Source organism: Arvicanthis niloticus, chromosome 23 (assembly GCF_011762505.2).
Source record: "Arvicanthis niloticus isolate mArvNil1 chromosome 23, mArvNil1.pat.X, whole genome shotgun sequence".
In the NCBI taxonomy this organism is placed as follows: Eukaryota; Metazoa; Chordata; class Mammalia; order Rodentia; family Muridae; genus Arvicanthis; species Arvicanthis niloticus.
Window position 1 is genome coordinate 39,127,139 of NC_133430.1, and position 15,071 is coordinate 39,142,209.

A 15,071-nucleotide genomic window follows, 5' to 3' on the forward strand; every position below is an offset into this window, starting at 1 on the left:
ACTCATGTGGTGTAGTGGTTTTGGCAACAACTCCAGTGCAGGGCTGGAGAGATGGCTCAGCAGTTAAAAGCACTGGCTGCTCTTGCAGAAGATCCAGGTTTGATTCCTAGTCCCACATTGAGCTGCTCACAACTCTCTGTAACTCCAGTTCCACAGATCTGACCTCTCTTTTGGTTGCTGTTGGCATCTATACACACTTGTTGCAAGTAGGACACTCAGACACACAAATAACACATCACCCACCCACCCACACGCACATGTTACATACATATATGTAACATGCATACATGTCTTAAAAATTACATAGTGTTGTGTTCTATAAAAAAAGAAAGGGAAGCCGGGCGGTGGTGGTGCATGCCTTTAATCCCAGCACTTGGGAGGCAGAGGCAGGTGGATTTCTGAGTTCGAGGCCAGCCTGGTCTACAGAGTGAGTTCCAGGACAGCCAGAGCTACACAGAGAAACCCTGTCTTGAAAAAACCAAAAAAAAAAAAAAAAAAAAAAAAAGGGAGAGCCAGGAATATGTTTGGTAGAGGAGTGGTATGGTGAGGTGGAAGGGGGTGCCTCTGTGGGCCCATGCTGAGGCATCCCTTCCCCCTGAGGGACCAGCCAAAGGATGGGTATAGTATAGAGTTTATTCAGGGCATGGGAAAGGGCGTTGAGGGAGTAGAAACAGAGAAAGGCAGAGAGAGAGAGAGAGAGAGAGAGAGACAGAGACAGAGACAGAGACACAGAGAGACACAGAGAGAGAGTAGAGTAGAAACATGAAGAGAATGGGGGGAGGGGAATAGGAAGGAAAAGAACAAAGAGGGAAGAAGGGAAGAGAACAAGAGAGGAGGGGCCAAGCAGCCCTTTTTATACTGAGTCAGGCATACCTGGCTGTTGCCAGGTAATTGTGGGGCAGAGCCTAGAGGAAATGCTAAGACGTAGTATAAAATTCATCACTAGACCGATCAAAACATAGACACTTCCAGTCACTTTAAAGAGAGACGAGCTGTAGGCCACAACGTCCTCTGAGTACATCTGTAAACTGAAGGAATTATTCTGCAAGCTCTTAAGCAGGGCAAGGAGGTCTGGCAGGAAAGCCCAGAATGAGGAGCAGGAGGATTACAAACCACAAGCCAGATGTCCGTTTGCTCCTTCATGCAGGCCCTCCCCCTCCTCTACCCTGGCTGTAATGGGAGCAGCCAGTATTCACTGACTGAGACAGCCCCAGATCCTAGAGCTCAGGTGCTGTTTCTTTCTCCTCCTCCTCCTCTTCCTCCTTTTTTTTTTTTTTTATGTGGTATGGGGTCAGGGGGTGATATGCCACATGAGTCCAATTGCCTATGGAAGCCACAGGGACCTGATTTTCTGGTGCTGGAGTTATAGGCAGTTGTAAGCCATTAGATTTGGGTGCTGGGAACCAAACTTAGGTCCTCTGGAAGAGCAGCAAGTGCTCTTAACTTCTGAGCCATCTCTCCAAGCCCTGCTTTTCCCTTCTGAACTAATGCTTCCTGCACTGATTCCAGGAGCCCTGAACACCAGCATGGAGACTCCTCTCACACACTCCAGTTCCACCAGAGAAAGGCTACACTCCAGCTGAAGCCAGCTTGGCTGCCCTGCAGCGTACAGTGAGGTAATCAGCCAGCTTTTTTTTTATTTGCATTTTTCTCAGAGCTTGTTACTATGAATCATCATCTCGGTATCCAGTCGTATTTGGAGCATCAGAGAACAAGGTCTGGGCTTTCCAGGTTGCAGACAGTCCAGGGACCAGATGATGATTGGATGCCTCAAAGTAAATGCCACCATGCACAGCCTCCTGGTGGCCAGGCCTTCTGGCCATGGCAGCACACACATACTTTCAGACTTCTGTAGCCCTTAGTGTCCTTCACTGGGTTAACATTTGTGGTTCTATCATAGGCTGTTATCAGCTCACACCATGCAAGGGTTATGACAGCTGACTCAGAGCTTAGAAAGGGAACTAGCTCAGTGTCTGGTGAAGAAGGGTGGAGGAGGAGAGGTGATGGGTGCATCTGAGAAGGAGGCAGATAAAGGGATGGCTGGCTTTGCCTGCTTTACAGGTGGTAACTGCCCCATAGGCCAGTGAGTATTCTTGTTTTCTCAGTGGGTCTCGGTTCTTATCTTGGCTCAGCTACTAACTACCTATCTTTGTGAGCCTTGATGTCTGGTATTTGTTTCTTCTGAGGAAGAAGGAATGCTGACAATCAGAGCCTATTCTAGATGTTCTATGTTACTTTTAAAAATACCAGTGGCATTTAGTTCTGTGGAATTACAATTTAGTCTGACAAGGGTTCTTTAGGCTTCAGCTTTACAACACAAGAGATTAAATGAACTCAGATTTGGAGCCCAGCTTCTCTCTCACTGTGTGACCTTGCAAAATCATTCAGCCTCTCTGAATTTCAATTTCCTTGTCTGTAAAGCAAGAATTATGTCATTTACCTTGCATAATGGTGAGGACTATGTGAGACAATGTGTATGTGCCCCAGCCGTAAGCCAGCATCCCATGCACCCAGTCTCTTAAAGCTATCTTTGAGAAAAACATTTCTAAAGTCAAATATAACTTGCAATGTCTTCTACTCAAAAACCATAAGGTGACTCCAACTTGGTTTTGGTTTTTATTTATTTCTTGTATGTTTCTTTTGTTTATTTTTAGACAAGATCTCATTATATAGGGGCCTCAAATCTGAGGTGTTTCTGAGTCATAGGATTAAGAGTACAAGCCACCATGCCTGGCAGTCCTATTTATTTTATTTATTAAGTGTGTGTGTGTGTGTGTGTGTGTGTGTGTGTGCGTGCGCGTGCATATATGTGTATGTGTGCACATATGTGTATGTGTCTATGTGTGTATATGTGTGTATGGTATGTGTGTATGTGTGTATATATGTGTATATGTGTGTCTATATGTGTGATTGTATATGTATATGTGTGTATGTATATGTGTATGTTTATGTATGTGTGTGTGGTATGTGTGTGTGCAAGTGTGCATACACACATGAGTCTACAGTGTTCTCACCCATGCCTGCACTTCTGAAGGCCAGAAATCATCAACAGGTGTCTGCTTCCATTGTTCGTCCTCCTAGTTACTTTTAATTTTAAAAGAATATTTCATACAATATATTTTGATCATGTTTTCCTCTCCCCCAACTTCTCCCCAGGTCCTCCTCACCTCCCAACCCACTCAACTTTATGGTCTTACTCACTCTTACAAAAAAGAAAAAAGCTCAGGGAAGGAACTTGGAAGAGAGGAGGGAAGGGAAACTGTAGTCGGAACGTAACAATAAATAAATAAATAAATAAATAAATAAATAAATAAATAAATAAATAAATAAATAAATAAGCAAGCCAAGCCTGCAGCCACAAGTGGCAGGCAGGCACCACCACAATGGGCAAGGATGTGGAAGGGAGATGAGAGAGACAGAAAAACAAAATTGTGTGTGCACTCTGAAGACTCTGACGAGAAGAGGAACCGGAAATAGAAGGGTAATGCGGAACAGCCTGATGTGAATAGCCTGCTCTGCCACCTGAGGTCATGGTGATGTTCAACCCTTCAGGCTGCTGAGAGCCAAGCCTGAGTTCCTGGCCCTCCAGAGGTAGGGATCCATGGTGTCCATGATCCATGTTATCACCAAAGGAAACAACAACGGGCCAGGACTCCTTAAAGCTTTTGTGCTCTGTGAATTCTATGGAGGACAGGGAAGAATGTTTATCTAATGGTAATAACGGGGGAAAGGCCAGAACGCCAGAACACGGGCAATCTGTGTTTACTCTGCACCAGCCGTGTAACTAAGTGCCTTATTTAGTATTGTGCGGGAGCCTGACTGGGTCTGGATCCGGGCAAGCATATAACCCAGTGCACTCTAGGATGGGTCCTAGCTGCAGCGCTAGGAAACCATAGGTAATCCCAGCACGATTCTGTCCCCAGCATCTTAAGACTGGCCAACCCTCCAACCCAGGAAGTAGATTTCCAGGCTCCCACTCCCCATGAGCCCAGGGTCCCTTTGGGAACAGTGGCTTTGATTCCCTTGGAAACTTTCTGGAGCTCCGTTCCTGATGGATATTCCTCTTGATGTACAGCTATTCCTCCATCTCAGAGGCTACCCGAGGGAGTTAAATTCCCATTACGAAAACAAAGCCCGCTGAACTGAAAGAGATGCTGAGAGCGAGGGCCCACAAGGGCCTTGCCTCATTCCCAAAGGGGTGCCAGGCCCATTAAAGCCTTACACAGCTGGCTGCTCACCTGGTCTTCATTTGCTACTTCACTCAGCGAACTAAACAGGGCCCTGCAGAACCGACTGATAAAATTGAACATTTCCCCCTCAGTCCCCTTTGAAGCATATCCTCCAGGCTGCCTCAAAAAAAGGAGGCAGCTTCCTGTCTTTCCTTTTTTTTTTTTTTTTTTTTTTAGAATGGGAATACAATCTAGGACAGATCAGACGCAGGGCTTTTAAAAAAACTTGGCATCTCATTCATTTCTGCTTATAGCAACCAAGGGGCTTCTCCACCCGCTCGCTGTCTCTCCTGTATCAGAGCCACTTCGGGGCCGGGGATGGGGGTGGGGACACAGATTTAAAAGAAAGTGGGGTGAGCAGCAAGGGACACTTCTTAATTTCAATTCACTCTAATGAATACTGGCTGTGAAGGAGCAACTCACCTTAGGGGCTGCAAAATAGGGTAAAGCCAGCCTTTGTTCTCGCGTGAGACTCCGACTTCAGTGCACAGACACAGGCCTGCGCAGCCACGGATGTTGGGGCGTAGTGCATATCTGGCAAGAGCTGGATTTAAGAATTGATGAACAGCAGCAGTGCTGGGTTATCTGAAGCTCAAAGAGACATGGGGTCTCTTTGTTGTCTCGCGTGTTTCTTACTACTTTTTCTTTCTCTGTTCTTTTATGACCAAGCCCTTCCCCTCCCCCATTGGATTGACCAAGCTTGAGCAACCCCACCCCCCACCCCTGAGAACCTGGCAAAGGCCCTCCCACTCTGACTCTAGAAAAAGATATCATTGGTCTAGCTTTTTTTCTGTGGATCCTTTTGCAAAAGGTGCGGCGTGGCTTCTAGAACTGGGGTCTGGAAAACAGCCAGGAGCAAATGGCCCAGCTCCCACTGTCATGAAGCTTACAAAAGCAGGGATGGTGCATAGAGCTTCAGATGGGGGCTGGGTAGCTCAGCCGGCAGAGTGCCTGCCTAGAATGCATGGGGCTCCGGGTTCAATGCCCAATGTGGCAAAATAGAATAACAGTGCTGAATGCATCCTGTGGAGTGGGTTAGCAGAAATGGTTTGTCTTAGCATCCTTGAGACCTTAGGCCAATGGAGTAATTGTGACTCAGTCTGTTGGTGTATAAAATAAGGACAGTAAGCCCAGCCCCCAGGCTTGTTGTGAGGTAGAAATGAGATGTACAGAAGGGCTCTCTGTGAGTCAGCGTTCATGGCTGGCTGAGTGAGATCTTAACACTGCACATTTTAGCATCTCATGGCAATACTGACTGCACTCTGTGCCTTTCCTGTTTTCAAATTGTTTCACATACATCTCTCTCATTCCACACACAGTCTCATAAACCTCTCGAGGACACAACAGCCCAGCCTATCGTAAGGATTCAATAAAGAGCTGGGTTTAGGTTGCAGGAGAATGTGGAATTTTTCTGCAAAGACACTGAAGTTTCCATTTGGGGCAAGAGCAATGAAAGTCTGAGATTTCCAGGACTGAAATGCCAAATGTTCATGTTTGCTCAGCAGATAGGGCAGAGGGAAAGATAAAGTGCATTCCAATCGGGCTGTGACGGGGCTCCCGTGACAGATCGCCTGTGGAGCGGAGAAGAACACAGCTGAATAAACCGGGGGCTGGGGAGAAATGAATGCAGCAGGAGGATGCTCAGGAGAGCAAGAGAGTGGGGCAGTGTGAAGCTAGAACTGAAATCTCATGGCTGCCCGGGTGAGGCGGGGCCAGCTCTTCCTGTAGGGTGGAGCTCTGGAAATGCCAGAATGTAGTTGCAGCGGGACCACGTCGACAACAACCGAATGGCAAACCAGCAACACAGTAAATAGGGAAGCTTATGATTAATAAAGGTATAATTGAACCCAAGGATGCTGCTTCTCCCCTCTCCCCAACCCCCAGCCCTAGAGCTGCCAGGGCTGTAGTCTCGGGAGAGAAACCTGCTGTGACCAGAAAATGGTTCTTCTACCTAGTATTTACCTTCCTGTTACTTCTTTCAGTGTGTGTATATGTATGTATGTTTACATGTGTATACACGCGCATTACACAGCCCAGGTGTAGAGGTCAGAGCACAACTTTCAGGAGTCAGGTTTTTCCTTCCACCACATAGGTCCTGGAACCAAACTCAGGTCATTAGGGTTGGCAACCAGTACCTTTCCTGAGGAGCCATCTCACCAGCCCAGAAAATGGCTCTTTTACAAGCAATCTTTTCAGGACCTGTCAACCAGAGACAGCTGATAGCTATGTTCCAGGCATGGGTGAGGCTCTGGAGATAAGAAAGCCATTATGTAATCAAGTTTGGCAGTGCGTACCGGTCAGTTCAGCACGTAGGAGCCTGAGGCAGGAGGATCTCCAAGTCAGCCTTCTAAGTGTGGTGGTTCATCCCTTTAATCCTAGCACTTAGGAGATAGAGGAAGGAATATACAAAGGAAAGGGAGACAGATAAACAGACACACAGACAGAGTGTAATATGAAAGGGAAAGTATCCAGGCCAGTTCCATTAATTTTTACCAACAAGGAAAACTGAAGCACAGAGAAGCGACTTGAACAAGGTCACGAGGGTGAGGAAGACACTAAAAATGATAGCTCAGCCTCTCTCAAATCCCAGTTCTTAGCACAGTCTTGAGGCAAATCTGTCAGCAGTGAGGCTATCTCCGTTACAAGAGGTTATTTTTCGTCAACCCAAATCGACTTTAGAGCATGGTGCTGTCTTCTTCCCACTCGGTGGCATGGTTAGTTTCTGTTTCTCCTCCCTGATTCTAACCATCTCTTTCAAAACTGGAAAAACCTTAGCAATGAGACAACATCCTTCCTTCACAGAAGCCTCTGTGGAGATCAGCTCTCGGTACCATCATCACTTCGTTAGTGTCTTGGTCAACAGTATCATGTTGTCACCCACTACAGTGAAGGCTAAGCGGTAACGCTCTCTGGCTGCTACACTTGTCCCCAGTACTGAATGCTTGGAGCAGGCCAGCTGCTCTGCCCTGTCAGACACCACAGTCTCCTGCAAGCTGCCAAGAACCAGGCACAGGAAGAAAATAAGCAAGTTGGTGCTGGCCTGGAGCTGAGTCATAAAGACTGGAGGGAGTCTGAAGGAAGGTGGCTGGCTCACTGGTTTTGTGAGCAAACAGCCAAAGGAAAATCACTTCCTGTGCTTCCTGCTGACAAAGCGCCAGCAGGCCAGGTGATCTTCTAGACCTGGGGGTGAGCCTCAAACTGGCATTTTATGGCTGATTTTTAAAAACTTCCTTGCCAATCCTCTGTTTTCTCTTTTTTTGTTGTTGTTTTTAAATTGTGTATTCTGTGCCACGGGTGATTTTAACCCTGAGAGGAACATTCTCTGAAGTGCTCACTAAGGAGCTGTGTTTGCCTCCCCCACAGGATATAGATGAGGCAAACCAGGTGGGGATAACCCGGCTGCCTCCCTGGTTCCCTATCAACGGCCACTCTGGCCTTCTGATCACCCGTGTGAATCAGAAATTTGTAAGGCAGGGAACAAGTAGACAGAGGCCTTGGGAAATATCTCGGCTCTGCTACTGCCGTGAACAGCCAAGTAGAGCCAGCTTAAGGAAGGTGGAAAAGTTGGAGCACCCAAAGAGGTTATGTCCTTCATGAAGATTTGGAGAACATGTGATCCTTAGTCAAGAGGGGAAAGGTACAATTAGTAAGGAAAAATCTAGAATGCCAAAGGCTAACGGCCATCCAGCAGTTACTAGTGCAGCCAACATCAATGAGAAAGCCCACAAACTGTAGGAAGCTCCTAACAACGAAGGTTGTAGAACCTTTTTGGAAGTGAAGCCTCCCAGGAGGAAGTGGGCCACTAGGAAGAGGTGGGCCTTGTAAGTTTTAAGACCTAGCCATACTTCCTGTCTGCTCCCTGCTTCCTGTTTCACCAAGATCTAAGGGGCAGGGTCCCAGCTGTATGCTCGTTCCACCTTGGGGCTGCTGTGCCATCCCTTCCTCTCCCTGATAGACTGGACTCTCACACTCTAGGTTAAAATAGACTCTCTATTTTTAATTTGCTGCCCTTGGATATTTTGTCACAAGACAACTTAACTGATACAGAGAGGAAGTCCAACTTTTTTTTTTTTAAATGAGGCCAGCGTTATTTTGATTCCAAAGCCAGACAAGGATACCACAAGATAAATTACAGGTCAATATCCTTTTGGAATACACATGCAAAAAAAAAAAAAAAAAAAAAAAAAAAAAAAAAAAAAAAAAAAAAAAACCCTCAACAGAGCAACTAGCAGATCAAATTCAATAATACATTAAAAGGAGTACTGACCATGACCAAGTGAGGCCGAATGCAAGGATGCTTCAACATTAATAAACCAATCACTGTGATATAACATAGTAGCAAAAGGAAGAATAAGGGTCCCATTGCTGTCACAATAGATGGAGGAAATAATTTGACAAAAGTCAGCCTCTTTTTAAGAGAAAAGCTCAACAAATTATATGTGGATGGAATGTGCCTCAATCCAGAAAGGCCATTGATGGTAAATCCACAGCTGTGTTTTTCTCAATGGTAAACCTGTGTGTGTGTGTGTGTGTGTGTGTGTGTGTGTGTGTCTCAGAGAAGGGATTTCTCTGTGTAGCTGTCCTGGAACTCTGTAGAGCAGACTAGCCTCGAAGCCTCAAACTCAAGATCAGTCTTCCTCTGCCTTCGGAGTGCTGGGATTAATGGCATGTGCCATCTTGACCTGCATGATGAACCCTTTTTAACAGCAGTGAGGACTGAACATGATGTTGAAGACCCCCAAACTCGGGAGACCCTTACTCAAGTCTCAGGAAGTCGAGACCACCCACAAACTCCAAGACACCATACCTGGATGCAATCAGCAGAGGTTTATTAGGGAAGAAAGCTGGCAGCCAGTGGTCAAACTGCACACTCACACGAAGGAGTAGAGTTTGACAAAGTCAGTCAGTCTGAGGAGGGTTTTTAAAGGGAAAAACCACAAACCAGGGGAGTGGGAAGGGGGAGTGAGGGGTTGTCAAGGATACATAACATAAAAATAGTGGAACATTTCAGAGGAACCCACCCTAAATGATTTAGAGTCATGTGAAAATCACTCTGTACACTCATTCTTCTCAAGAATGTGGTTTTACCATGTCACTGTGCCCTACCCTGTCATTACCAACTATTTTAGATTAACTATTTTTCTTCCCTGAGGCTTGAGGAATGTTAATCCAGCAAGTGTCCTCTGATTCAGGGATAATGTCCTCCACCCGGAATGTATCCCAGGGCAGTGAAGGCCTGAAATCTTATATCCAGTTCCGCTTTCTGGAACTTGCATTCTGTTGCTCAGGTCTAGAGTAAAGAAAAAGCCTGTATATATTTCAAAAAGTGGCCTTTATAATTTTTCACTCTACAATGTCACATGTGCTAGGCAAGCTCTCCATCTCTAAGCTGTACCCTCATGCTTTTTGCTTTAATTCGGGACTCAATGATTTCCCAGGTTAGCTTGGAACTTGTTCTGTAGATGAGGCTGGCCTTGAATTTGCAATCCTTCTACCTCAGCTTCTTAGGGATCTGAGATCACATACCAGACCTATCTTCACTGGTAAAAACGTGAAGGTCTTCCCTCTAAGAAGGCAGATGCTCACATGCTTCTGTCCAGCACAGCACTGGAAGTACTCGTGAAAGAGATAAAGACATTCAAATAGGCAAACCAGTTCAGTGACTTTATCGTCTAGAGAAAACCTTAAATTCCACTAAAAGAAAATATTAGCATTAATGACTGAGAGATACAGATCCAGTAAAATCAGTAACACTGGGCTGGAGAGATGGCTCAGTGGTTAAGAGCACCAAATGCTCTTCCAGAAGTCCTGAGTTCAATTCCCAGCAACCACAGGATGGCTCACAACCATCTGTAATGGGATCCAATTCCCTCCTATGGTGTGTCTCAAGACAGCTACAGTGTACTCACATACATGGAATAAATAAAAAAAGACTTTAAAAAGAGTCAATAGCATTGCTACACACTAACCTCATTAATAACTTAATGTTAATAAACATGATTAATACAGCTGACTGATTAAGAGGGATATGTGAAAGTGTAGGGGAAACAACTCAACAGTTGAAGAAGCATTTGTTGCACAAGTATCAGATGATGTGGATCCCCAGAGACCCTTGTAAGTGCCAGGGGAACATGGTGGCCCACCTGCAATTCCAGCTGCGTAGTGAGCAAACTGGATAGTAACTCTTGTATTCTAATCTCCTTTCTTGCTGTGATAAAACACTCTAACAAGGGCTGGAGAGATGGCTCAGTGTTTAAGAGTACAGTCTAGTCTTCCAGAGGACCTGGCAGCTTACAACTGTCTGTAAGGACAGTTCCAGAGGATCCAACACCCCCACACAGACATACATGCAGGCAAAACACCAATGCACATAAATAAAAATAAATTTTAAAAAAATCTAACAAAAAGCAACTTGGATAAGAAAGGGCTTATTCGATTTAAAATTCCTTGTTAGAGTCTATCACTGTGGAGCAGTCAAGGGGGTGGGAGATAGCTGATGACATCAAATCCACATCCAAGAATGGAGAGAGAATGTTGCTTTCTTGCTTGGTTGTGCTTAGCTCCATTTCTCTATTTGTATACAGTCTAAAACACCCTGTCTAGGGAATGATCCCACCCATAGTGGACTGGCTGGGTTTTCCACATCAATTAATTTAATTAAGACAATCTCCCCACAGGCATGCCCACAGGCCAACCTAACACAGACAGTTCCTCATTGGGACTCTCCTCCCAGGTGATTCCAGATTGTGTCAAGTTGGCGATTAAAGCTGGTTGTCACACCTAGCCATATCAGTGAGATCTATATTTGCTTGAAAGTCCATGCCTTAATGACTAAGGTAGAAGAGAAAACAAAAACAATTTCGGATAGCTGGGTATGGTGGAACATGGCTTTAATTCCTGCCCTTGGAAGCAGAGACTGGTGGGCCTCTGTGTTTGAGGTCAGCCTATCTAAGTTTCAAGACAACCAGGACTACACAAAGAAACCCTGTCTTGTAAAATCAAACTAAGGGGCTTGAGAGCACTGGCTATTCTTCCAGAGGGGCTTACAACAATCTATGCATTCTGATGCCCTCTTCTGACATGCAGATGTACATGCAAATAGAGTACTCATATACATAAAATAAATAAATCTAAAAGAAAAGAAACAAACGCAAAAAAGCAAAAGGAGGGGTGACTCAGTGTTTAAGAGCACTGACTGCTCTTCCAGAGGTCCTGAGTTCAATTTCCAGTAACCACATGGTGGCTCACAACCATCTGTTATGGGATCCGATGCCCTCTTCTGGTGTGTTTGAAGACAGCTATAATGTACTCACATGTGGTACCTGGTGCTGGAAGGCTTCCCAAGAAGATCTCCGGCCCAGCTGGGTGCGAGGGTTCAGGCCAAGGGGATTGATCAAGTACGAGCAGGGAGGGGGAATTGACTCTGCTGCCTCTGCTGCTGCCTCTACCCATATCTCCACTGTCCCCACCCAGTTGCTCCCAGGTTCTGTGCCTGTCACTCTGTGCTGAGCCAGTCAGGTCTGGGCTGAGCTGGTGAGAAGCCGACTAGCTAGCAAGGAGCACCAGGAAGGGTCCTGAAGGTGCTTCGGGAGAGCAGATCTCTTCCCAAGTGGTAGTGTTACAGCTCCTGCAACACAGACTCTCAGACAACGGGATGATTCTCGCACATCTTTACTTCTCCCAAATAGGGTTCTTATATGCAGTTTTGGGGTGGGTTAGGGTCTGGCAGCTATTGGCTTGGTCTGAGAGTTTGGAGATACTTCATTTACATGTGGGAGAGCCTGAGGCACTGTTCCTACATGACTGATGGCCATAGACCCTGTAGAGTGAAAAATTATAAAAACCATTTTGTGAAAAATATGCAGGCTTTTTCTTTGCCCTTAGACCTGAGCAGAAAGAGTGCAAGTTCCAGAACGTGGAACTGGCTGCAAGATTTCAGGCCTTTACTTTCACTGCCCCCGGGACACATTCCGGGTGGAGGGTGGAGGGCATTATCCCTGAATCAGAGGACACTTGCTGGATTAACATTCCTCAAGCCTCAGGGTGGGGCTATGGCAAGTGAGAAATAGTTAACCTGAAATAGTTGGTAATGACAGGGTAGGGCACAGTGACATGGTAAAACCACATTTTTGAGAAGAATGAGTATGCAGAGTGATTCTCACATGGCTCTAAATCATTTGGGGTGTGTTCCTCTGAAATGTTCCACTATTTTTATGTTATATATCCTTGACAACCCCTCACCCCACTTCCCACTCCCCTGGTTTGTGGTTTTTCCCTTTAAAAAATCCTCCTCAGACTGACTGACTTTGTCAAACTCTACTCCTGCGAGAGGGTGCAGTTTGACCGCCGGCTGCCAGCTTTCTTCCCTAATAAACCTCTGCTGATTGCATCCAGGTACGATGTCTTGGAGTTTGTGGGTGGTCACAACTTCCTGAGACTTGAGTAAGGGTCTCCCAAGTTTGGGGGTCTTCATTCCCTCTCTGGGAGGGGCTATAGAGGGCTGAAGCTGAGTGAGAGGCACCAGAAGGCCCAGGAGTACCACCAAACTCCTACCGTCCCTTTAGGGTCTCTGGGGTTCAAAGCAGACTCAACTGTGTACCCCACTACCTCTCACAGCCCACCACCTCACACTCACATACATAAAATAAATAAGTAAATCTTTTTTTTTAATTTTTCTGGGGCTGAAGAAATGGTTCAGCACTTCAGAACACTGGCTGCTCTTCCAGAAGACCCAGGTTTGCTTCCCAGCTCCTACATGACAGCTAACAACCATCAGTACCTCCAGTTTTCAGGGGGTCTGACATACTTTTCTGGTTAGTGAGGGCACTTCACCCATGGTCATACCTTCAGGCAAAACTCCCATACACATAGAATAAAATAAATAAATCTTTAAAAGAATTAAAGAATGACTTATGACATCAACCTTTGTCATCCACATGCACACTCACAGAAGTTCACACACATCCACACATATGCAAAAACACACACACACACAAATGTTCACCACACTCACACATGAGAAATGGAAAAAGAGGGGGGGAAAAAGAGGGCTGTGGAGGTTCTTTGGGATCAGATCTGTGTCCCAAGTCTCACTGCCTCCTAGTTTCTGTGTCACTTAGGGAAAGTGGCCTTCTCTGTTTTAGTGACATCATCTGGTTAAGTGGTAGTGATTGCAGCAATATCTTCCTTATGTGAATACTTAGTAAAGCAAAAGGGGATGGACATTCCAAATAAAGTGTTTACTTAGCCTGATGCCAAGTGTGGGGTAAGTGGTAAATATTAACTATTGCTGCTGCTAGTGTGGATTTAGTCAGAATTGGGCAATTATGAGAGAAGCAAAAGAACAGAAAAACAGTCAGCAAGGAAATCTGCTGGTCCTACAAACACAGACTCAGATAACCAAAAGACTGAGGGGAAAAAATAGTGTCTTAGTTAGGGTTTCGATGCTGTGAAGAGACACCGTAACCAAAGCAACTCTTATAAAGGCACATATTTAACTGGGGCCGGCTTACAGTTTCAGAGGCCAGTCTATTATCATCGTAGTGAGAAGCATAGTGTCGTGCAGGCAGACCAGGTGCTGGAGGAGCTGAGAGTTCTACATCTTGATCCGAAGGCATCCAGGAGACTGTCTTCTGCAGGTAGCCAGGAGGAAGGTGTCTTCTGCACTGAGCAGAACCTGAGCAGAGGAAACCTCAAAGCTCACCTCCAACAAGGCCACACCCCCTAATAGTGCCACTCCCTACAGGCCAAGCATTCAAGCACATGAGTCTATGGTGGCAAACCTATTCAAGCTACCACAAATAGTGTTTAAGACCTGGATAGATGACTCAGCAGTTAAAAACATTTGCTGCACAGTCATGCAGACCAGAGTTCTCACCCCATCTCTCATGCAACAAGACAAACACCATCCAGCAAACATCTGTAACTCCAGCGCAAAGGGATCCAATGGCCTCTTCTGGTCTCTGTGTGTTCATAGTCTATATACATCCTCCTATGTAGTTTAAAAACATCTCTAGATTCCTTATGCCTAATGCAGGGTAAATAGTATACATCTCACTGCTATTTTTTTTTTTTTTTTTTTTTTTTTTTTTTTTTTGGTTTTTCGAGACAGGGTTTCTCTATGTAGCCCTGGAACTCACTCTGTAGACCAGGCTGGCCTCGAACTCAGAAATCTGCCTGCCTCTGCCTCCCAAGTGCTGGGATTAAAGGTGTGCACCACCACCGCCCGGCTGCTATTCTATATTGTTTAGGGAATAATGACCAAAAAAAATTACATACTCAATGCAGACACAATTTGTTAATGTACTTATTTATTTATATGTGTAAGTGTTATATAATTTTATATAAGGGCTTACCCACCCAAGGATTTTAATGTCCACATTTGGCCCAGAACTAATCCCCAGGGACAACTGTAGTCACTGTCCCTGAGGCAAAATGTTCTTCAAAATCCATCCTGCCCTCCTCTCTGCACATCTAACCAAGGGACTTCCCCATAGAGCAAAGAGCCCAGCGTTGTCTCTACAGCCCTGCGCCTCAGCCCATATGCTACAATGTCAGCTCTGGCTGCTTCGTAAGTTTGTAGTGAAGATCAAAAGTTATAATGGGTGAGTTCACTTCAGAATCCAAAAAGGGGGTGGGGGGATGAGGGGGCTCAATGTGAGATGACACCAAGGGTAACAGCTCGAGTTCTATCCCTGGGAGCCACGTGGTGGAAGAGAGCTGACTGCCACAAATTCTCTTCAGACCTCTACTTACAGGCAAGGCACGTAGTGTGTCCTCTTCTCATACACACTACAAATTAATTCATAAACCAACTAATTAACTTAAATGTAATTTTTTTGC